General features: G+C 42.2%; 1 protein-coding gene across 2 annotated transcripts in view; it reads left to right on the forward strand.

Moving 5' to 3' along the window:
- Positions 1–456: 456 nt before the first annotated feature.
- The window catches only part of LOC149472269 (putative G protein-coupled receptor 141), a 42568-nt gene continuing 19409 nt past the window's right edge, over positions 457–23615 (forward strand). The window contains exon 1 of one of the 2 annotated variants that reach the window (XM_089687664.1): positions 457–560. The gene's annotated coding sequence lies outside the window, so the exon portion shown is untranslated. The remainder of the gene's footprint in view (positions 561–23615) is intronic. The other variant, XM_089687656.1, reaches the window with a different exon arrangement.

The raw sequence follows: 23615 nt of genomic DNA on the forward strand, positions 1-23615 counted from the left end.
TACTACCAAAAGAAAGCTCTATTTGTGTGAAAACAAAATGATAAAAATTTCATACAGGTACAGCACAATTATCATTCAAAGTACAACAGCACTGAAAGCTGAAAATTGGCCTGATCACGGAGGGGGATAAAGGTGCCCAGTAGGTCAGTTAATAATGGTCACCAGGACAAAAAGAGATGGCAAACCAAACTAGTAGGGGCACACATCTATGAAAAGGTGGCAGGGGTTCTTATCTTTCCTACTATATCCAAAAATGAAAAAACAAAGTTCTGCATATATGTACTCTTCAAGTACCCCTTTCTTCCATACCTCTTACAAGGTATTTGAAAGTTGTGTTTCGAAATGTACAGTATTCTGTCTTTAGAAACAGGAACCTACCATTCACATATCTCACTCTTTTTTTTTTTTTCAGATACACGTACGTGAAACCTTCATCATGTGGTATTGCAAAGGATTTGAGGAAGTGCATAAACATCTTACAAATTCCTTATTATTAATAAAACTTTGCACTGTGTGGAAAAGTGTGATCGCTTTGTGTTTCAGCACCAGCCCATAAACAAGTAAGTTGGTGAAGTTCAGTTCTGAGACTTTATTGTATTTATCTTGTAATGTGCATTTAGCCAGATACAAAAGAGAGCATTTTCTACACAAATGAAGGTTATGTATTGAAGGCTTGCTAGAAAATCCTTTACATAGTAGTGTTCTTCTGAACAGTGATGTGAACAGTTGATTTGGAACATATTCAGTCTTGACTAATATTCCCATACATCTATTTGCAACTTGGCATTGACAGGTTTTAGCCTAGATGTTATTATATAGAACTGTTTTTTTAATGTGTATCACTCTATTTTTTTCAGTAGCTATATTATCAGATTTTTCAGATTTATTCCTTTAGTAAAGTGGAGAAATGCACACTGCAATTCTGTTATGAAAAGCTGCTGTATCTGTTATGGCATTTCTGGATGCTTAGGAAAAATTCAAGACTTTTGAGGAGCCAGGGACAGATCACCCTGTCATCCTCTACTCAAAAGAAAAATAAGATATTCAACCTTTTAATGCTTTAAAACTCAATTTTTATATCAGAAAACTATAGATATTGTATGTCTGATTCCTAAACCTTCAATTATGAATTTATGCCTAGGCCACATAGGTCATATCCTGGAATGAAAGGGTCATAGAGGTGGCACCCATCCAATATCCATTCATTTGATCCACTTTTTGATATAAAGTGGCTTCATTACTGCTATGCCTAATTTCTGCAAGACAATTGTTATACCTTCACAGCAAATATGCATTGCAGTTTAAAATGAACGTGTACCCTTGTCAGACCCCTTTTGGAGGAACCAGCCTCTGCAGAAACTAAAGGAAGTCGTGCACCCCTGATTTCCTTTAAATACGCAGGAAAAAAATACGTAGATTTACATTTTTGCATACACAATTTACAAAGAGTTTCTGGCCTTCTGAAATGGTACAGTAGATTTGTGAACATGTACGGTAACAGTCCTTGGTTCTGCTGTACCATTTTAATAATTGCTGGTCCTCAAATATGTTTTGAACAATTATTTTAATCTTGTATTAAAAGAGGTATAGACTCCAGATAGAGAGATATCATATTACCCCTGTACAAGTCATTAATAAGACCTCATCTGGAATATGCAGTTCAGTCTTGGGCACCAATTCACAAAAAGAACATTGGGGAATTGGAAAAAGTACAGAGAAGGGCAACCAAACTGATACGAGGCATGGAGGAGCTCAGCTATGAGGAAAGATTAGAGGAACTGAATTTATTCTCTCTTGAGAAGAAGAGATTAAGGGGGGATATGATCAACATGTATAAATACATCAGTGGTTCATTTAGTGAACTCGGGGTAGAGTTATTCACTCTGAGGTCATCACAGAGGACAAGGGGGCACTCTTTACGTCTGGAGGAAAAGAAATGTAATCTCCAAACATGGAAAGTTTTCTTCACAGTGAGAGCTGTGAAAATGCAAAATAGACTCCCTCAAGAGTTGGTTCTGGCCAACTCAGTGGATTCCTTTAAAATAGACCTGGTTTCTTTCTTAGATACACAGAATATAACTGGATACTAACATTTATAGGTAAAGCTGATCCAGGGAATATCTGATTGCCTCTCGGGGGATCAGGAAGGAATTTGTTTTCCCTGCAGGAGTAAGTTAGATCATGCTTTGCTGGGTTTTTTTGCCTTCCTCTGGATCAACTGTGGGTATAGGATTATAACTTTTTTTTTTTTAATGGTTGAACTGGATGGACTTTTTTCAGCCAGACTAACTGTGTAACTATGTTATAAATATAGACTGATAAATCTTATTATCTTATTTTTTTGTGAATATGTTGTACTATTTTTACTGCAATTTTTTTTCTTTGATCCTTCTTTTATGAAGCATACGTGGGGTTTGCCAATTAATTTTTAATCCAAAGAATTGGACCTCCATATAAGCCTAGGTTCACATATCTGTGTGTGCATTTGCATGCCCCCCTCATGGGTACAGCATCCCAATCATTTGTATGGGCTGCTGTACCCATGAGAAACGCAGAGAAAGAAGTCCCTGACCCTTTTTAAAAAATGCACTGCATGATGCTGAAGTGACGATGGGTGAGGCTGCCATTAGGAATGGCACCTCCACTTGTCTGAGCAGCATGTTCCTGTGTGGGTTGGAAATGCATATGTTATGAATGCATATATTATACATGCATTCCCGACTTGTACATACACTTGCCATCTTCTCTCTTGGGGCTTAATTCCATGTCCTGCCACATTGAAATGCCTTGATACTATTTCCTGACAATGAGCACAGTTTAGTAATATGTTGTATTCTGGGTTTTTGATGTACATTTTTTTCCCCTATCATCGAAGCATGAAAATGTTGCACCAATGAAAGTTTAGTGTCAGCAATTAGAGGCTTTGACTACTGATGAGGACGATATTACTCGTACATTATTTATTACCATAAAAATAATTTAATTTTCACTAATCTTTTTGTTCTGTAAATAACCTGGGATTTACCAGTCCTGAGCTTAATGTCTTTATGCCAGGAGCTGGGTGAGATGGAGACTTTCTGTCCTACTATCAATCTGATGTCTACATTCTTCTGTACAACAACGAAAATTCCAATTTCACCTGCTGCCACTGTGGTGAATCTTCACTAGTTGTTCTATCCCCACCTCTATGTATGTTTTCTGTTGTTGTATTGAACTGTCAGGTTGCTATTGTCTTGATGTATGATGACATCTAGTGGTGGTTTAGAGACATTACAACTTGTTTGGTTGATTTGGTATCTCTCTCTGTCCTACCCTCCTCAGTGCTAGTTAGTTAAATCTTAGCTAGACCCTCCCTATTTCTTCCATGTTCACTCAATCAGTGTTAGTTTTCCCCAGAGACAGAGCTTAGGAAAGTCATACAACAATAAAAAGGACAAGGCATTGGGTGCCGCAAACAAATGCAGGTGTAAAATAATAGAGGAAACCGTTGCACTCACAAATCTTCTATAGTGCCCCTCTTGTCAAATATCACATCCATGGTGAGCTGGATGTGGTATTTAACATGAGAGACGCTATTATAATGTAATATTTGTGAATACAATCTTTTGCAGATTGTTTGTCCTATATCACTGCATGTTAGTGTTTCGGATGTTGGATTAAAGCCAAAGTTCCTAAGGCCTCATGCACACGGATTCAAAAGCTTGCTGTGTTTATATCTGTGCACCATTTTCTTATGAATTTGAATGCGGCTCTGTTAAAACTAATGTGTCCATACATATAATAATATGCTTAGATTGGTGGAAGAGGGTTGTGGAGTCAGCATGGTTGGGTGTTGTGGTTCATCATCAGGTTTGCTCTGACTGCAGAGGAAGGAGCTGATTATGTCAATGTATATGTATAATTTGATTGGCCCCTGTGTTTATGACATAGGCGGAATTGGCTTCTCCCAAGAGTTTCTGGCAGGAAGGTCCAGCATTAATAGTTTTTTTTATTATGTCCATGTGCTCTAAATAGGTGCACAAACAGCTTACTAGGTCTGTAAACATTGCACATTGTGATTGAGATATATAAACATTTTTGTACCTTGCTACCAGTGCTTTGTGAAATGCCACATTTGGCATCCTGGGAATAAGGCAGCGGCAGCAGGACTCATAGTAGAGCCTAGCAAACAGTAGGAAGGCCAAGATAGCAGATGATCAATAATCATTATTCAACTAGCCTGTTTCCCAACTCCTGAAATTGAAAATCTCAGCTCCCCAGCTGTATTTTGACAAATCATTCATGGCTTAGTTGTCTGTATATTATGAACTCTTCTTTTAATCAGCTATATTTGTTTCGAACCTCAGACCTCAGATCAGGGTGCCCACAGTGTCTCTCTGCACTTAGGACTCTGGCACCTGATGGTAAGAGAACTGCTGTTGCCTTAGCAGGGGGTTGTACAGGCAAACAGATAGATCTAGGAATAAACTTTAGCACACTGGAAAGAGAAAGGTTGTGGTTAAAACATTGTGCCATGGTGAAATCTGTCCTTAGCTATGTGATGCTGACTGCTGGACATCATATAAAGAAGAATAGATAAAGAGAGCCTCAGCTTACTCAATGTAGATTTAGTGTTTGTACTTACAAAACATTCCCTAATTACTGTGCCATATGCAAAACCCTTAAAGTGTATTTATACCCCACACTTTTTTGTTCGTTTTAGATAGAATATGTAGCACCCTATAGTGTGCTACTAGAATAGTGTAGAGTATCATAGGCAAAATCATTGTGGATGACTCGGTAAGAAGGAAGGGGTGGAGGGCCAATCTGCTATTCATGCGGGGAGGGGTCTGGCTAATCCCAAGTTGGGAGGCCCTGTTAGAGTGGTGGACTGGCCTATAAATATGGAAGAGTCAGGTGGAAGATGGAGTACTGAAGAGATTGTCAGAGTCTAGGAGGGGCCCCCTAGGTTGGGGGGGGTTCTCTGGGTTGGGCTCGGGCTGGCTCAGGAGGATACATTCTGTGGAGAGACGTGGATGGGATCAATGCCTGAAGCAGTAGGGAGCAAAGAGAACAGTGTGAGTATAGCAGTACACTCTGGGATCTAAAAGGGGAAAGACTGCCAAATGTAGCAAGCTTTCTAAGGACAGCATTGGACTCAATCCTTTATCCTTGTCCCTGGAGATCTCCCGAGAAGCCAGGTGGGCTGGTAGTGCTTTTTGATTTGTTGGTGAGTGGGTGCACTGGACACCCTGGCTGCCATTGTGCTACATGCTAGGTGTCCAATGTTCTCCTGTATCTTTAAGGAGGGGTGAGCTCCCTCAGGTTCACCTGCCCTTGGTCTATCCATTAAATGCATGTGCCTCTACAATGGAGGCTCTCAAAATTTGTAGAGTTTGGACCACAGATTGTCGGGGTGCCGTGACGTGGCTCTGTGTCTTATGTATGTATTTGCAAATGTGTGCTCACTAAACCCCTGTTTTTAACATATACTGTTACACAGGTTAATTCGGTTGTTAGTAATCTGGCTGGCAAGGTGAGCTGGGAACTTTCTTTTCCTTTTGGGCTGGTAGTGCTTGCAGGCTGTGGAGCTGGGAGCAGCTCTGAAAACGGGAGAGAAGACGTCTCTGCATGTAGTTACTAGAAGTAAAGTGATTTTTGAGGGGGCTGCTAGCTCCTCGCCCATAAGGGGCAGCTGCTACTGATCTGCAATGACTGACGGCTTTCAGGAAAAGAACAGTCCAGGATCTGCTTTGTACATAGGAGGGAAGTGTCCCCTTCTATTGTCTCAATTCAAATTGGGCATCCCATAATCCCTATTTCCCTATCCAAGTTGAATTCCCCTAATAAAACAACAAAACCAACTTCATGGACTGGTCACTGTCTTTGGATATGTTTGTGTGGAAGATACTTGTTGCCTGGCTGTACGGAGGGAAGCTTAAGGATACCCACAGCACAGTGGCCCTACAAATAGAGAAAGGTTAGAAATCCTGTCAAGTTTTTTTGATTTCTGGAGCCCCAGATACTTTCTTTTCTAGGGACAAACGTTTATCAGACAGGAAGTGAGGAAATATCTGCAACAGTGAAACAAGCAACAATACAGAGGATAGAAAGGTTCCAGCATTCCCCTACCTAAAGTGGTTGTAACCTCAGACATAAAATATGAGCAAAGCATATACCCCTATAGTGTGTACTTGTCTCAATCAAGAGCACTGTGTCATTTCTGTTTGTTGCCCCATTCCTCTGCTATCTGCACTGCATCTGAGTCACTTCTGACAAGTTTTCCTCACACCAATAGAAAAATGGTGACAGGAGAATGACCTCCAACACTCAGCCTATGATTGACAGCCTTAGCTCTGTTATTGTGAGTTGTGTGGAGGGGTGTGTGTCTTCTCCATCCAATCAGCTCTCAGAGCTGTCCTCACTGAGCTCTGCAGTGTGTATTTTCAGCTCTTCAACCCTTTTTTTCTGACAGCTCAGACAAGCTTTATAATTTCTGAACTTTGAATGGATGTAGAGAAGAGAACACTACAGATAAACTGGTATAACTTGTAGGAGGCTTTGTTTTATCTCTTTACTTCAGTGGGTATATGTAAGGGTTTACGTACACTTTAACTTAAAAAAAATCTACTTTTGCCTTGGTTGCTGTTAAAGACATATGGGAATACCCCATCATAGGTCACAGTTAAGGGAAGAATGCCCCATCATTTGTGTCATTTGGAGGAAGAATAACCTATTGTTGGTGCCATCTTTGGTGTTAATGGAAACACTGCCCAAGCACTGATGTTCAGATGCTATTAGCCTGAGGAGATGTCCCGTGTTACACACATCTGCCTCTGACGTTTTCGATAACATTAACAACAGAAATATGCAGGTGCTATTTGTCTGGATACAATACATATAAATGATGTAGCTACGGTACTCACATTTCATAAATAAATACATACATATAAATGTGAATAAAAAACTGGTGACAAACTATGTGAACAAACACAACAGTGAAATCAAACTGGAGCTATGCACTCCATTCTGGTGTCACAATCTAAAAATCAAATAAGTGAAACAACAGTGAAACAATGCACAACCATACAATGTGACACATAAACTAAATGACACAAATAATTATATCGTAAACCGGATAGGATAGTGATAGTGAATAGTGGTCAAATTTAAATAAATCTGTGATGGGTCTATACCACTATAGACTCAATAGTAAATGCATGAAGATGCAAAAAATCTTGTGCATAAAAATAATAAATGCACTTGCCAAATGACTACTAGTGCCCAAACATATATATCAAAAAATGTATACCGCAAATAAAGTACAATATTAATGGAACATATAAAATTTATCAATAGGTGCAATGAATGTATATATAAAACAAAAATAAAAGTGACAAATATTCTGTGCCAATATTGTGAAAAAATACACACTTTGATCAAACTAAAATGTCTGGTCTGTGCACCAAAGTCCAATTCGGTGTTGCATACAGCCTCTCCACTGGTCTGCTCTCCCTGCAAATAGATCTCCCTCCTAGTGGTCAGCACTCAGGTGGTTGCTCCTCTCCAAATACAGGTAGGGGTATGTGCCAATATCTCATTTAGAAAACATAAACACAGCTTCCCATAGTGTAATATGTTTATTCCAAAGAGGTAAAAGAAATGTAATCAAGTTTGCACTCACATTTGTCTTCAGCATACAACTTCATTTAACCTCATGCTTTTGGGTGTACTCTGCATGGGTGTAGGAACAGGGTATGCCAAGATGGCGTCCACGCCGGAAGTACGTCACTACGCGCTGGCCTACGCGTTACATCACGATACCATGTGACTTCCTCAGGGCTGGGCCAGCACGTAACACGTAGGCCAGCACGTAGTGGCGCACTTCCGGCGTGGATGCCATCTTGGCACACCCTGTTCCTACACCCATGCAGAGTACACCCAAAAGCATGAGGTTAAACAAAGTTGTATGCTGAAGACAAATCTGAGTGCAAACTTTATTACATTTCTTTTACCTCTTTGGAATAAACATATTACACTATGGGAAGCTGTGTTTATGTTTTCTAAATGAGATATTGGCACATACCCCTACCTGTATTTGGAGAGGTGCCACCACCTGAGTGCTGACCCCTAAGAGGGAGATCTATTTGCGGGGAGAGCAGACCAGTGGAGAGGCTGTATGCTTGAAGGATCTGAGGGTGTGATCCCAAAAAACGCTTTGACCAGTATGGGTCGAAGCTCTGAGGTGAGAGGCTAATCTAGCCACCTGTTGGATTTTGGGAGCAGTTACCCACAGTCACTAACATCAGCAAGAGTGTGTTTTTGAATCTGGATTAAGTGGTGTTATCAACACCGAATTGGACTTTGGTGTACAGATCAGACATTTTAGTTTGATCAAAGTGTGTGTTTTTTCACAATATTGGCACAGAATATTTGTCACTTTTATTTTATATATACATTCATTGCACCTATTGATACATTTTATATGTTCCATTAATATTGTACTTTATTTGCGATATACATTTTTTGATATATATGTTTGGGCACTAGTAGTCATTTGGCAAGTGCATTTATTATTATTTTTTATGCACAAGGTTTTTTGCATGTTCATGCGTTTACTATTGAGTCTATAGTGGTATAGACCCATCACAGGTTTATTTAAATTTGACCACTATTCACTATCACTATCCTCTCCGGTTTAGGATATAATTATTTGTGTCATTTAGTTTGTGTCACATTGCATGGTTGTGCATTGTTTCACTGTTGTTTCACTTATTTGATTTTAGATTGTGGCATCAGAATGAAGTGCATAGCTCCAGTTTGATTTCACTGTTGTGTTTGTTCACATAGTTTGTCACCAGTTTTTTATTCACATTTATATGTATGTATTTATGAAATGTGAGTAGCGCTACATCATTTATATGTATTGTATTCAATAGATCATGGGTATATGATTAGATGGTAGCAGCTTCTTGTAGTAGTATATTGTATTTAGGATCATAAGCGCAGGAGGTTCACACCATTACTATTTGTCTGGATGTTAACCTACCCAGGACAACCTGCACAAAATCTGTTTCAGTATTGGAATGTAGAGAGAGCACATTAAGAACAGTGGATTGGGTACGTTTGTTAGCAATACTACAGGCTCTTTTTTTTCTTTCTAAAATAACAAACATGTTATACTTACCTGCTCTCTGCAGTGGTTTTGCACAGAACAGCCTGGATCCTCCTCTTCTCGGGTCTCCCGCAGGCTCTCCTGCTTCTTCCTTTCTATCGGGTGCCCCCATAGTAAGCAGCTATGGAGCACCCAAGCAGGAGTGTTCTCAAGCCTCTGCTCCATGTGTCCATTCACACATGGAGCCACGGTTTGGTCCTGCCCCCTCTCTCCTCATTGGCTGACTGGCTGTGATTGACATCAGTGGGAGCCAATGGCTTCCACTTGCTGTCTTAGCCAAAGAGGATGCTGAGACCCGGGACAGCAGAGGCTGTCGTGCACATTGCTGGATCTCGATGGGGCTGGGGTAAGTATTGAGGGGGCTGGGGGCACTGCTGCACACAGAAGGTTTTTAGCCTTCATGCATTCTATGAACTGCTTTAATCTGCCAGGTTTGTGGAAATTGGATTGTTTAACTGGTTAATTTAATCTTATCTGAACACATCATGAAAAATGCACATTAACCTACATACATTATTGCACATAAAATATGCTTGTTAATACATGAAAGTTTCTGAAGAAATGCATGCAACATATGCATAGGTCTGAAAGGGCTTTTAATACTGACCAAGCTAAAAGCAGTTTACTAAATGTGATACTGATCTTCTTATCGCCTTTTGCCTTCCTTTGTCATAATCTGTTCTACATTTATAGTTTAAAAAAAATACCCATAGGCTGATGCATGACTCATTATACCTTTTAATTAATTCCTATATTACTATACTTCATTATGGGGTTTGAGTTGTTGCATTATTGTGTCTTTCCCATCAAGCGATTATTGAAAGTAAAGCAGAGGTTTGAGTCACCAGTTAAAGCCTCTGTTCAGTGTGCACCTAGAATTGTAGAGGTGTATGGGTGCAGAGGCAAGGCGCATTGTAGAATGTACTTGACACAGAGGATGACTTCAGTCATATTTTAGTTCAACTGTTACTTATCAAACATCCTCCACATAAAATCATGGGCTTGTTTACACTTGTTTCAAAATGTGGCATTGGACAGGCTTTTTAAAAACACTCTGAATGCCAATCAAAGCAACTGTCATTAAATAAAGTGGCTGCAGTCCTGTTCACACATTTTTGATTTGATTTGCTTCAAAAATTATACCCCATGTCGCTCTCTTGGTGCTTCAAAGCGTTTCCAAAGCTTGCATAGGCATGTCTATGACAAAGCTTGCTAACAGCACCTGCAGCTTTTGAGGGGCTTTTATTCAGATTTAGCGTCGCTTTGTTTTGGAGATATGCAGGTATGAGATATCCCAAGATGCACTGGGAAACCAACAAGTGAACCTGAAAGTTGTCATCAGCAGTCACTTTTGATTTATGTGTATATATTCTGGGATTGTCTGGTGCAGATGTCGAATCTGGTGTGTAGCGTGGAGCAGCAGGACAGTGAGCAGGGTCCAGACTGGAGCAATTAACACACGGCACACAGGGTGTGCAACATGGGAACACTATAATGGAAGTTGATTAGAGATGACAGAGAGAGATCTGAGCAGTGTAGGATCAACAGAGCTAGGGACTAGAGCAGGAGAAAATAGAAATGTCGCATGTGGTGTGCAGCATGGGAGCAATATAGCAGGAGGTGAGCGAGGCTCAGAGAGAGAGGAGGATCAGCAAACCAGGGGGTTATTACTGAGTGAGGGATCAGCAGAGCTGGGGGTTACTACTGAGCGTGAGATCAGCAGAGTTGGGGGTTACTATTGAGTGGGGGATCAGCAGAGTTGGGGGTTAATACTGAGCGGGAGATCAGCAGAGCTGGAGGTTACTACTGAGCAGGGGATCACCAAAGATGGGGGTACTATTGAGTGAGGCACCTGCAGAGCTGAGGGTTACTACTGAGCAGGGGATCAGCAGAGCTGAGGGTTACTACTGAGCGGGGGATCAGCAGAGCTGAGGGTTACTACTGAGCGGGGGATCAGCAGAGCTGAGGGTTACTACTGAGCGGGGGATCAGCAGAGCTGAGGGTTACTACTGAGCGGAGGATCAGCAAAGCCGAGGGTTATTACTGAGTGGGGGATCAGCAAAGCTGGAGGTTACTACTGAGCGGGAGATCAGCAAAGCTGGAGGTTACTACTGAGCAGAGGAATCAGCAAAGCTGGGGACACTACTGAGTGGGGCATCAGCAGAGCTGGGGATTACTACCAAGTGGGGCATCAGCAGAGCTGGGGGACACTACTGAGCAGGAGATCTGCTGCACAAGGGTACTCATAATCTGGAGATCTGCTGAACAAGGGTACTAATGAGCTGGGCATCTGCTGAATGGGGTACTATTGAGCTGGGGATCTGCTGAGGAGGGTACAACTGAGCCAGGGTTCTATTTTACCCCTTTAAACAAATAGAAAGCCAAAATACACACAAGGCATTTGCCAAGCTTCATTGAAAAAGCATCACTGAAGCATCACAGAAGCATCAAAACACATTTAAAAAAGCATGTTGAAGCGATAGACGCTTTCATATGTGTTAAAGTTGAAGCAAGAATAAATTAGCCCTCTATCATTCCTTTTCCTAACCTCAGGCACATTTTTGTAGTCCTCCGCACATACATTTAATTTAATACACATACATTTAATATCCTCCAAACCCTAGTTTCCCATTAATTGTCTTTCTCTGAACTTTAGTCACTTGCCATGACTAGTTTACCCCATAGATACACCTCCCCCAACCTATTCTAAGAAACAAAAAAACAAAGGACACAATCTGGAGAAAATTGGCCAGATTGGCCATTTATTAACAAATAACCAAAGATAACATTCCTTAAAACAGAAACCATACTCATAATCCAGCAACCAGAACATATAGGTTGCTGATTTTGGGAGGCACCTTAGAACCAACATCTGGTTGTGTGTCTGTGTTACTACTTAACAATCCCCATCCGCAAAACACCGGCTTGGGGACAACCCCACTACTCTGCAGATTCCTAATTGTTACCACTTCCCAGATAATATTCCAATAACTGGGATCCAACAGAGGACACCATACTTTAGATGGGTCACTTTTATGAACTGTTCCAAAAATGTTAACGCCTCCAAAGACCCCAACCACCAAAGGTCCTAAGGCCAAATGAACCAAACAAATGCAGGGTGGTGGGCGGTAACATTCCTTCACATCCACTTCTCTGAGGGGTTTGCCTCTCTTTGGCTCTCCTTCCCATATACCCCCAGCAGCTCCACCTACTCTCCGTAAACTAGCCAATAATGGCAGGAGGCCGTTCTTCTAACAAAACTATGTTTCAACCCTGTCTCCCTGGTCATATAGCCCTTCGCCTATTTTATTTTTGCTTCAGACTTAACTTTCCTTCTGCTCAAATGTCCCCAGTATTCCTTCCCATATTTTCACATACACTGTATGTGTGCTTTCTGCATAAATTAAAAAATAGTCACTTACAAACACAGTGTATTAAGTAATAAATATTGACATACTCTATACAATGTTGCATACTCCGGGCCACTGTACTTCATAAGAAATGCTACACATTGCATACTCTAGACCACATAATTTTACACAATATACTGTATATTAAATACACAGCGTTCTGTCCAACGTTCCACATATTACATGATCTGGACCACTGCATCTGTACTTCTTGATGTATATAACATAATAATACAGATCCCTACACTTTGTAATGCTGGGTACATACCATCAGTTTTTTTTCATTCAACCCAGTAGCTGAAGAAAAAAAAGCTGAAGAGCTCAGAAGCTTGCTGTACTAACTATGTAATGTTATTACAGCAATCTCCTCATTCTGCTGGCTTCTGTCGAACAGGTGAGTACACACAATGGCCAAATGTTGGCCGGTTTCTATTGAACTGGCCGATACTGGCCGATATTCGGCCTGTTTGTAAAGGGATTAAGTTGTTTTGAATGCTCCATGCAACAGACACCTGTGCTCTGTACATTTTGCTTTATGTTGCCAGCCACTGTTCTATTTTTTTGTATATTGCATACTCAGGACCACTGCAATATGTACATTGTGCTTTGCGTACACCAAACTGCAGCTCTGTATATGCTGTTTTGTATATTATATTCCCAAGGCTACTGTATTCAGAGATCTCCCCCCCTTTCTCATCCTTAAAGACACCTTGTTTAACAACTGATCACCATCCAATACTTTTGCCAGCCAGTACCAGTGCCATTTAGTACCACTACTTGGATAGCCAGGAACACTGCTGTTCAGTACTAGTGCCTGTACAGTGACTACCACTGTCATCCAGTGTCTGTACAGCCAATACTAGTGCCATCCAGTATCGGTGTCTGTACAGAGAGTACCACTGTCATCCAGTGTCTGTACAGCCAATACTAGTGCCATCCAGTATCGGTGTCTGTACAGAGAGTACCATTGTCATCCAGTGCCTGTACAGCCAATACTAGTGCCATCCAGTATCGGTGTCTGTACAGAGAGTACCATTGTCATCCAGTGCCTGTACAGCCAATACTAGTGCCATCCAGTATCGGTGTCTGTACAGAGAGTACCATTGTCATCCAGTGCCTGTACAGCCAATACTAGTGCCATCCAGTATCGGTGTCTGTACAGAGAGTACCACTGTCATCCAGTGTCTGTACAGCCAATACTAGTGCCATCCAGTATCGGTGTCTGTACAGAGAGTACCATTGTCATCCAGTGCCTGTACAGCCAATACTAGTGCCATCCAGTACTTTCTAGAATTTTGAAGAACTTTCTAGAATTATTTGGAATTTTCTTTCCAGAGTTTTTCCAGAACTATTTGCACTTTTCTTTCTGGAAACTTTCTATAATTTTACAGAACTTTCTGCAATTTTTTTTGAAGTCTTTCTAAAATGTTCCAGAACTTTCCGCAATTTTTTCTGAACTTTTTAGAATTTTATAGAAGTTCCTGCAATTTTCTTCCAGAAATTTCAGATGAAAATTTCTAGAACTTTATTTCTGGAACGCTCTAGAATTTTTCAAACTTTCCACAATTATCCTTACAGAACTTTCCAAATTTTTATTTTCAGAACTTTCTACCAGACATTTTTGAACTTTTATTTCCAGAACTTTCTAGAATTTCTGGAACTTTTGTACTTTTCTTTTTGGAAATTTCTAGAATTTTATGGACCTTTCTGCAATTTTCTTTCCAAGCCATTCTAAAGATTTTCAGAACTTTCTAAGTTTTTTGGGACTTTGCACAATTTTTCCTCCCAGAACTTTCTAGAATTTTCCGGAATTTTTTACACTTTTCTGTCCAGAAACTTTCTAGAATTTTCTGGAATTTTGCATAATTTGTCTTCTGCAACGTTCCGCAATCTTCCTTCCAGAACTTTCTGCAATTTTTCAGAACTTTCCAAACTTTTCTTTCCATAACTTTTTAGAACTTTCCACACTTTTCTTTCCATAACTTTCTAGAATTCTCTGAACCTTTCTGCACGTTTCTTTCTGGACCTTTCTAGAATTTTCTGGAACTTTCCACAATTTTTCTTCTGGAACATTCTGCCAAAAATTTCTTGAACTTTTTCTGGAACTCTCTAGAATTTCCAGATATTTCTGCAATTTTTCTTGCAGAATGTTCCGCAATTTTATTTACAGATCTTCCTGCCAGAAATTTTTAGAACTTCTATTTCCAGAACGTTCTATAATTTTCCAGAATTTTTCTTCCGGAACTTTTGACAATTCTCCAGAACTTTCAGCAATTTTCTTCCCAGAGCTTTACACAAATTTCTTTCTGTAACTTTCTCAAATTTTCCACAATTTTTCATCTGAAACGTTTTAGAATTTTCTGGAATTTTCAGCAATTTCCTGGAACTTTCCACACTTTTATTCCTGGAACTTTCTATAATTTTCTAGAACATTCCACAATTTTTCTTACACAACTTTTTGCTGGAGATTTCTAGAACTTTTGTTCTTGAATTTCCTGGAACTTTCTAGAAATTTTTGAACATTTTCTCAATTTTCTTTTCATAACTTCCTGACAGAAATGTTTTTAACTTTTATTTCTGGAACTTTCTAGAATTTTACAGAACTTTTTGCTATTTGTTTTCTGAGCCTTTCTAACAACTTCCGGAACTTACAGCAATTGATCTTCTGAAACTTTCTAGAATTTTCCAGAACTTTCCATAATTTTTTTATCTGGAACTTTTTAGTATTTTCCCAAACTTTCCACACTTTTCTTTCCAGAACTTCTGCTGGAAAATTCTGCCGAAAATTTCTAGAACTTTTTTTTTCCGGAACGTACTAGAATTTTCCAGAACTTTGTGCAATTTTCCTTCCAGAACTTTCTCGAAATCTCCGGAACTTTCCGCAATTTTTGTTTTTCAGAACTTCCTGCCACAATTTTTTCCAGAAATTTCTAGGATTTTCATGAACTTTTCACACTTTTCTTTACAGAACTTTCTAGAATTTTACGGAACTTTCTGCAAATTTTTTCTGAGCATTTCCAAAATTTCTCGGAACTTTCCAGAATTTTCCGGGACTTTCCGCAATTTTCCTCCGGATATTTCTAGAATATTCAGAAACTGTCCACAATTTTTATTTCTGAAATTTTTAGAATTTTCCAGAACTTTCTGTAATTTTCCTCTTGGAACATTTAAAATTTTTCCTCCCAGAACTTTCATTTCTGCAGTTTGTTTTCCGGAACGTTTTAGAATTTTCCAGAACTTTCCACAATTTTTCTTCTGGAACTTTTAGCAATTTTCTTTCTGGAACTTTCTAGAATTTTCCAGAACTTTCTTCACTTATCTTTCTGAACCTTACTAGGATTTACATAACTTTCCATGCTGGATTTGTCCCCATTCCTGCTAAGAGTTTTTATTACTGCAAAGACTAAAAATGGGCAAGAAAACTCTTGAATCCGAAACACACACATGATAACTGAAAAAAAAACCCTGCTCTTTTTATTTCTTCTTGAGAAAGTAAGCTGAGTTCCTGGAAACTGCAGTAAGTAAAGATTGTGCAGTAGTGGTGTCTGTAGAAAATTAGCCAATCACCCACAAAAGCGAAGTGTTGAAACAAAAGTAAAAAAAAACAAATAAACAGCCATTACTGCCAGACATAGTGCTCAACTCTATGCGGCATTTGCCTTTTGGAAACCAAGCTTCCCATTTCTTCATTTCACTTCTCACATATTTTTTCTTTGCTTCAAGGCTACAGTGAATATTGTTCATCAGTTGCCTTACATACAAATATTGTGTATATTGTTGGTTGACACAACTACAGGAACAGGGGCAATTAGGCCAAACAAGTGGGTGTGCGCTAATTGTGTTAACAATGGACAGTGCTGTATTTAGAGTTTGTGCTGCCCTAGGCACCCCCCCCCCAATTGAGAGAGCAAGAGAGTTCAATAAGTGTGTGTATGTATGCATGATTCTCTCCCCCCCTCTCTTTCTCTTCCCCCCCCCCCTCTCTCTCTTCCCTCTTTCTCTCTCTTCCCTCTCTCCTTCCCTTCCCCCCCCCCTCTCTCCCTTCTCTCTCTCTTCCCTCTCTCCCCCCATATCTCTCTCTTCCATCTCTTTCTCTCCCCCCCCCCTCTCTTCCCTCTCTTTCTCTCTCTCCCCCCCTCTTCCCTCTCTTTCTCTCTCTTCCCCCTCTCTCTCTCTCCCCCCCCTCTCTCCCTCTTCCCTCTTTCTCTCTCTTCCCTCTCTCTCTCCCTCTCTTTCTCTCTCTTCCCCCTCTCTTTCTCTTCCCTCTCTCTTTCTCTCTCTTCCATCTCTTTCCTCTTGTTCTCTCTCTTCCCTCTCGTTCTCTCTCTCTCTTACCCCCCTCTATTCTCCCTCTCTCTTCCCTCTATCTCTCTTCTTTCTCTCTTCCCTCTCTCTCCCATCTCTCTCTCTCTTCCCTCTTTCTCTCTCTTCCCTCGCTCTCTCTTCCCTCTCCCCCTCTCTCTCTCTTCTCTCTCTCTTCTCTCTCTCAGATCATATGGGACTGCACACACACAATATAATTACCCCCCACCTCCGCAAGGGCTGCTGATCTCCGAGCAGGAGGAAATGTGGGCAGCGGGTGGTAATCATACTAATGAGTGCGGGCGGGGGAAGGAGCTCAGCAGAGAGTGGCAACTCTGGAACACCAGGGCACCCCCTCCATCCGGCCAGGTCTGTCTCTCCCTCCAGCAGCAGGAAGCCGGCGGGAGGGGGAGGGAGAGAATCCTCAAACCAGCTTTCAGCTGCTGGAGGGAGAGATACACGAGCATCGTGCCGCCCCCCTAAATATTGCCACCCTAGGCAAATGCCTTGTTTGCCTCATGGTAGATACACCCCTGGTAATGGATAGGGGCTGGAAGGGGTATGGTTAAACAAAACCTGAGCCTACTCATTTTATACATAACACCAGGGGCGGACTGACCATTCAAGCACTCGGGCACTGCCCGAGGGCCCAGGGTCAGTAGGGGGCCCCATGGGATGCCCCTGGTACCTTTCATTAGCTTTTTCATGTGCTTTTTTTGGGTGTGGGTGAGGACACAGGGGCCCCATGATCCCCTATTGCCCGAGGACCCCATGAGTTGTCAGTCCGCCCCTGGCACATACAGTACTGTACACTACAGTCCTTCAGTATCCACCTTAATTATTGTGACACAAACACAAAGATGCAGACATCCCTAACCTCAGTACCTGGAACCTGAACAGGAAAAAAACTTGCAGCTCACAGAGCACGCAGCTGGCAATAATCTAATGCTAAAAATCAAACATGCTGGCTGTACTCAAGTTGATCCATCCGAGATTCGATCCATCTATGGCCAGCTTAACCCTACACACAGCACATATATGCCGCAGTCTTCATCCCCACAAAATACTCCTCAACTAATGTATGTAGCACTACCCCTTTAGGAGTTGCTGAGTTTTGGGTCCCCCTGTAGTCCTGCACATCCAGACAACACACATTTTTCCATTTAGACTTGTACCAGGAAACAGAAATTAATAATTGAGTTTTGTTTTGAAGTTTTAATAGAGGTTTAGAACTTGGATAAGAGGTATATGGGATGCCCAAGGGAATGGAAACTGAGGACAAACTTCCTGAAACTATATTACAAGTCTTTACACAGAAATCCTCTTCTGGAGAGCTAGCCAGCATCTCCCAATGTACCTCTTCAACCCCAGATGCTCCTCAATTTGGTTGTATGGAGGAATCCCTGGACAAGGGATCCAGTAGTAACTACTAGAACGGCAATAATCCCAGCTTTAGAACGAGTTTGTTTTCCCACCCAAATGCTCTCTCCCCTTTCTGGCCCAGGGGATGCAGGTGTACTCACTGAGTCCTTCTCTTGTGCTGCTGTTGGACCAGGCCTTTAAGCTTCCCTGCTGCCAGGTGGTCCTCTCTCAGGGGCCAGTGAAATCCACAGCTTTCCTCCTTTCAGGCATCACTCCTGGAGGTGAGCCCCTTCCAGCCTGGGCTCCCTCCCAGGCTTCTGCACCCCAACCTCTCTCTTCCACTTTCTCCTTCCTACTCCTTACCCTTCAGGGTTGTCCTGGCCTTTTGCCAAGCCTCCTGTTGGGGATTAGCCAGGATTCCTCAAAAGTACAAACCAGCCACTCCTCAGATCCACTCCCTGTCTCTAGACTTTCCTCCAAAGTTCTAGAGCAGGAGGAAATTCAAGTGGGGCTGCCCTGCAGTCCTGACCCAAATTTAACCTCCTGACTATCACACCCAGGCTGCTACTCAGCCCTCCTCTCTCACAATTAGAATTCTAGCTAACTAGGGGGATCATATTTATAAATGAAACAGAATACAGAAGAAAAGCTAACACTTAGTGTACGTGTAGCCCCCTTGTCCTAAACAGGATCTACCAGTAAATTTGGTTGTGCTAGGTGGTAGGCATTCTGGCTGATTTAAAATCATAGTTATAGGAGTTTCCTTTTGTCGTTGAGCATGCTGGGAGAAAGTATAATATTTGGGGAGGTCAGGTGGTCCATGTCTTTCCACCCAGACCTTGGTCTGGTGTGGATGAGTGAGAAATTACTGTTCTGGGTAGGCCTGAAGCCTAAGGTCTAGCCATGTTCTCGAGGCTCTGCCAGAGAGAGCCTGTTTGTTGTCTGGATGTATGAAGGAAAGGATGGAGATGAAGCACCAGAGGTGACGCCACAGACCGAGGAACTGTGGAGAACCTGAAAAACCATCAAGATAACCTCATCCATAGAATTTCCGTATTCCCTTGTGAGTTTTCCTTTTGTTGCTATGGGAGATAGCTGTTGCTACTAAAGTTGCTAGATTGCTGGACACAGTTTAAAGGTTCTTTTCCTGTACTGCTGTCTACTCCCTATTCTTCTGTCTAAGGATTTGCTAGTCTGCTGTGGTTTTTTTACATAGGTGTTCTGTACCCTAACCCCCTCCCTCTGAGTTGTTACTGTTGTGAGCTATAAAACTCATTTTTGTTCATTCTAAAAGTGACTAGCACCCATTTTCTACATTGTAAACCACCCACTATGCCTAGCAACCTGCACCCTGAGGTGAAATATCAGCCTGTCTTTGGGGGTAACCGCCATGCTCCCCAAGGTCAGGGAGGCGCTACATAAGCTTCATTTAAAAAAGAACTTAATTAAAATAGTCAGAACTACTACACAACAAGCAACTGTTGAGGCCCTTTGGTCAGCAGTTTGTAATGTACTGCAGCATGCACTTTGTTATATACAACACAATATATAGCATGCAGTGGTCAGCAGTATGTCATATTGCTCCTTATGTCGCAGGCTAGCAGGGAAGAAACAATGGCTGACATCATTAGTAAATGTTATGAAAAAAAGGATGGAGTTTGTGGTCAGCGGGAGAAAAAATGATTAGTATTGAGGGTTAGGAGAGGAAAAATGCCTGGAGTCAGTTATCAGGAGGAAGAAAAAAATGTCCAGTGTTGGTGGTCAGGGGGATGAAAATTACCTTGTATCGGTAGTTAACTAGGTGAAAAAAGGCCAGATTCAGTGGTCAGTTAGAGAAAAAATGCCTGGTATTACAATTACATTACATTACATTGACAATCAGTGTCTGTGACCCCTTACATTGGTGATCAGTATCTGTGCCCCCTTACATTGGTGTTTAATGTCTGTGCCATTATACATTTGTATTTCCCTTACATTGGTGGTTAGCATCTGTGCCCTCTTACATTGGTGGTCAGTATTTGTACTTCCCTTACATTGGTGGTTAGCATCTGTGCCATCATACATTGGTGCTCAGTGTTTGTACTTCCCTTACATTGGTGGTTAGCATCTGTGCCCTCATACATTGGTGGTCAGTGTTCTTCCATTGCAATTGTGTTAGGGTGATCAATTACATTGATGATCAGTGGTCTGTGCCCCGCTTCCATTGGTGGTAAGTGTCTGTGCCCCCTTACACTAGCCGTTCGTGTCTGTGCCTCTCTTACATTGGTGGGCAGTGTGCCCTTTTACATCAGTAGCCAGTGTGTTCCCCTTTCATTGGTGGTCAGTGGAAGCAACCGCAGGGTTACTTACATGATACAGAGAAGCGCTCTGAGTTGAAGAAAGAAGAGGATCAACAGTAGAGGAGGAATGGGCGGGCTCTCAAATGTAAAGCTGTGACCTTCATATTGGTCATCAGAGCAATCACAAGGCACAGAGTCACTCTGACTGGCTGTGCCTTCACTTGTTACCTACACTGTGACAGCAGAGATCATAGGCATTGTCAGGATGCTTTTGACTCAGGAGATGTAAGCCTGATGTGCCCTGTGTGCCTGATGCTAGTTAATCCCCTCTACAAAAATTGTTAAAGCTGAAGTCAAGGCAGATATAAATGATGCAAATAAATGCAGCTCCAGGTCCACTGACAACTGGGTGGGTGCAGGGATCTGACTGTCACCTTACAATGTACCCGTTATTCCCTCTCCCACCCCACACCTCTTTGCTGCAGCTGACAGAGGGACAGGAGCAGCTTTAATAACGTGGAGGAGGGCACTGTTACTCAGGGATGTGATCAGCCTGGCTAAACCACTCCCACCACCTGGGGAATATAGAGAAAGAGGATATGGATTGCTGTGCCTCCTGGGAATGACTAAAAGCTTGCTGAGAGGAACTGGGACTGATGGGACTCAGGCCTGTGGACAGGGGCAGCAAGAAAGGAGGACCTACAAAATCCAGTCTGCCTAGGCAGAGGGTGCAGAGCAAGAAGGAGGGGAATGATAACTGGGAGACCACATAGGAATAAACATCACATGTGGAGACACAGACTGAGTGCACAGGCTGTGGATTGTGCCCTAGACCAGTGGTCTCCAAACTGTGGCCCAGAGGCCAGATGCGGCCCTTTACTTGCTTTTATCCAGCCCTTGGGGCAATATTTCATCCAATGATACCACAATGGAAAATAATTACCCCCACTGACATCAATGATGGGGCACAATTCCTCCCAATGACACCAAGGATGGGACACAATTTCTCCCAATGACTCCAACAATGGGGCCCTATGACACCAATGATGGGGTATAATTCATCCCAATGTTACCAACGATGAGGCACAATTCCTCCCAATGACACCAAAGATGATGTAAATGGTTTTTCCCCTACTAAGGTCAGGGCCTTTTTTTTTACTGGCTAGAGTCTGGCCCCCCAAAAGTCTGAAGGACGGTAAACTGGCCCTTTGTTTAGAAAGTTTGGAGACCCCTGGTCTAGCCCAAGGAGAGAAGCAGAAAACGATCTCTGGTTGGCTGCTGCTGGAGAGTGAGGTCACTGCACCCAGGCATAAGTCTCCAGTTTGCACACCTGCCTGTGTGGACTGAGCTGCTGCAGGGGAACCAGCTTCCTGACCTGTCTGCTGTTGTGCTGCTACAAGACCCAAGGTGGAGAAACTCTACTAAAACCTGTGTTACCCCATCCTCCTGTGTACTGCCTAGTGTGAGGACTGAAGAGCAGCCATTATTGTCTGGGAGTGCTGGCTGCCAGCACCTGCATGCAGAAATGCTGCTGTACGGTGCCTGTTAAAGACCGTGCCACTAAAGGTCCTTTGTAGTGCTGCTGCTGCTAAGGACTCAAAGGAGGGAGAAGGCTGAAATTTCATCCGACACTGGCTTGAATGGAAAGTTCTGTACATGCAGAGACCCCTTGCTGGGCCTCAAGAAGATGCATCAGGATCACTGGGAGTGGTGAGAGGCCTCTTGTTAATATTGACTCTGCTGTTGTTACCATTTCAAGTTACTGCCTGGGGAGAGTCAGCCTTGCACCCTTTACTTTTTTCCACTTTTTTTTCCAATACTCTTGTGTGAGCAAGTGAGCACTCCAATGGGAGATGAAGGCCCCCTGCACCAGCTAACTATACTTATACCCATTGGCTAGTGGTTTAGATAATGTTTCCTTAACTGTAAGTCAGGTCATCTAGATAATTTGCTGTTTTTTATCAGAGATTTGTATATTGTCTCTTTGTTACAATTGTGTTCTGCTTTAGAAGCTTTGTTGAGTAATATTATAATTGTTGGTTGCTCTACTTGTTTCTTCTTTGAAGGGCATTTGCTTCTTCATTTAAGCCCTTTTAAGGCCACAGGTGTGTCATGGAGTGTGGTACTTTCAGAGTCATTGGGTGCTTTTGACACAGGGGATGTGAGCCTGATGTGCCCTGTGTGCCTAATGGAAACAGGGAACCCGAGGAAACAGAGGCACCTTCGGGAGTCAGTGCTACATTCATTTATTGTTTGGTCTACTCAGAGGAGAAGTGGGCTAAATGAGGCTGGACATCAGACTGTGAACACCTAGCAGTACAGAAAAGAACTGCGGGGGAATCTCTAGACTTAAGCTGAAAATTGCAGCAAAAGCTGGTTTTGTTATTTTATCTGTTATCGGACTTTTACTTTTTATCTTGTCATTTTTTGCATGAAGTACAACTTCTGACTCTTTAAAGGCTAAGTTCACCGTATTTAGGGTGTAACATGCTCCAGGACCAGTCCTCGCAGGCCCTGATCTCCCTCTTCTTGTGAAAGCAGGCAGAGGTTCCTCACCCTGCATCTGCTGCCACATTTGAAAATGGTATGGCTATGTCGGGCTCGGGGAAGCAGTAAATTAAGAAACTATAAGTCCCTTCTGCCTCTCCGGACTGCGAGGGTACTATTGTACATTGGTTGTTTGTCTTGCATCCATGTGCAAGACAAGGAGTCCTTCTCTGAGCCAAGAGTTCCAAACTAAATGGATAATAAAATGGCTTTATTAAATTTAAAATTTTGAAAAAACACATGATAAAGATATCATACCTTTGTACGAATGTTAGGATAAACATTTAAAGTGGTTCTAAACATTCTATGCATTAAGGTGAAAAACCTTCTACGCTGCAGTTCCCCTGAGCCACATCAGACCCAGCGATATGCACGAGGGCAGCAGCTCTAACTGCTGTCTCCCTCCTCATTGGGCAGATTGACAGCAGCGGGAGCCATTGGCTCCCGCTGCTGTCAATCAAATGCTGTGACACGGGAGTCAGGGAGGGCCAAGCCGCCCACTTTGTGTCAATGGATACAGACAGGGCAGATCGGAGTGAGCCCACATGGGTGCCCCCATGG

The sequence above is a fragment of the Staurois parvus genome, unplaced genomic scaffold (assembly GCF_062004578.1).
Source record: "Staurois parvus isolate SC_StPar_1 unplaced genomic scaffold, SC_StPar_1.0 ptg000020l, whole genome shotgun sequence".
NCBI lineage: Eukaryota > Metazoa > Chordata > Amphibia > Anura > Ranidae > Staurois > Staurois parvus.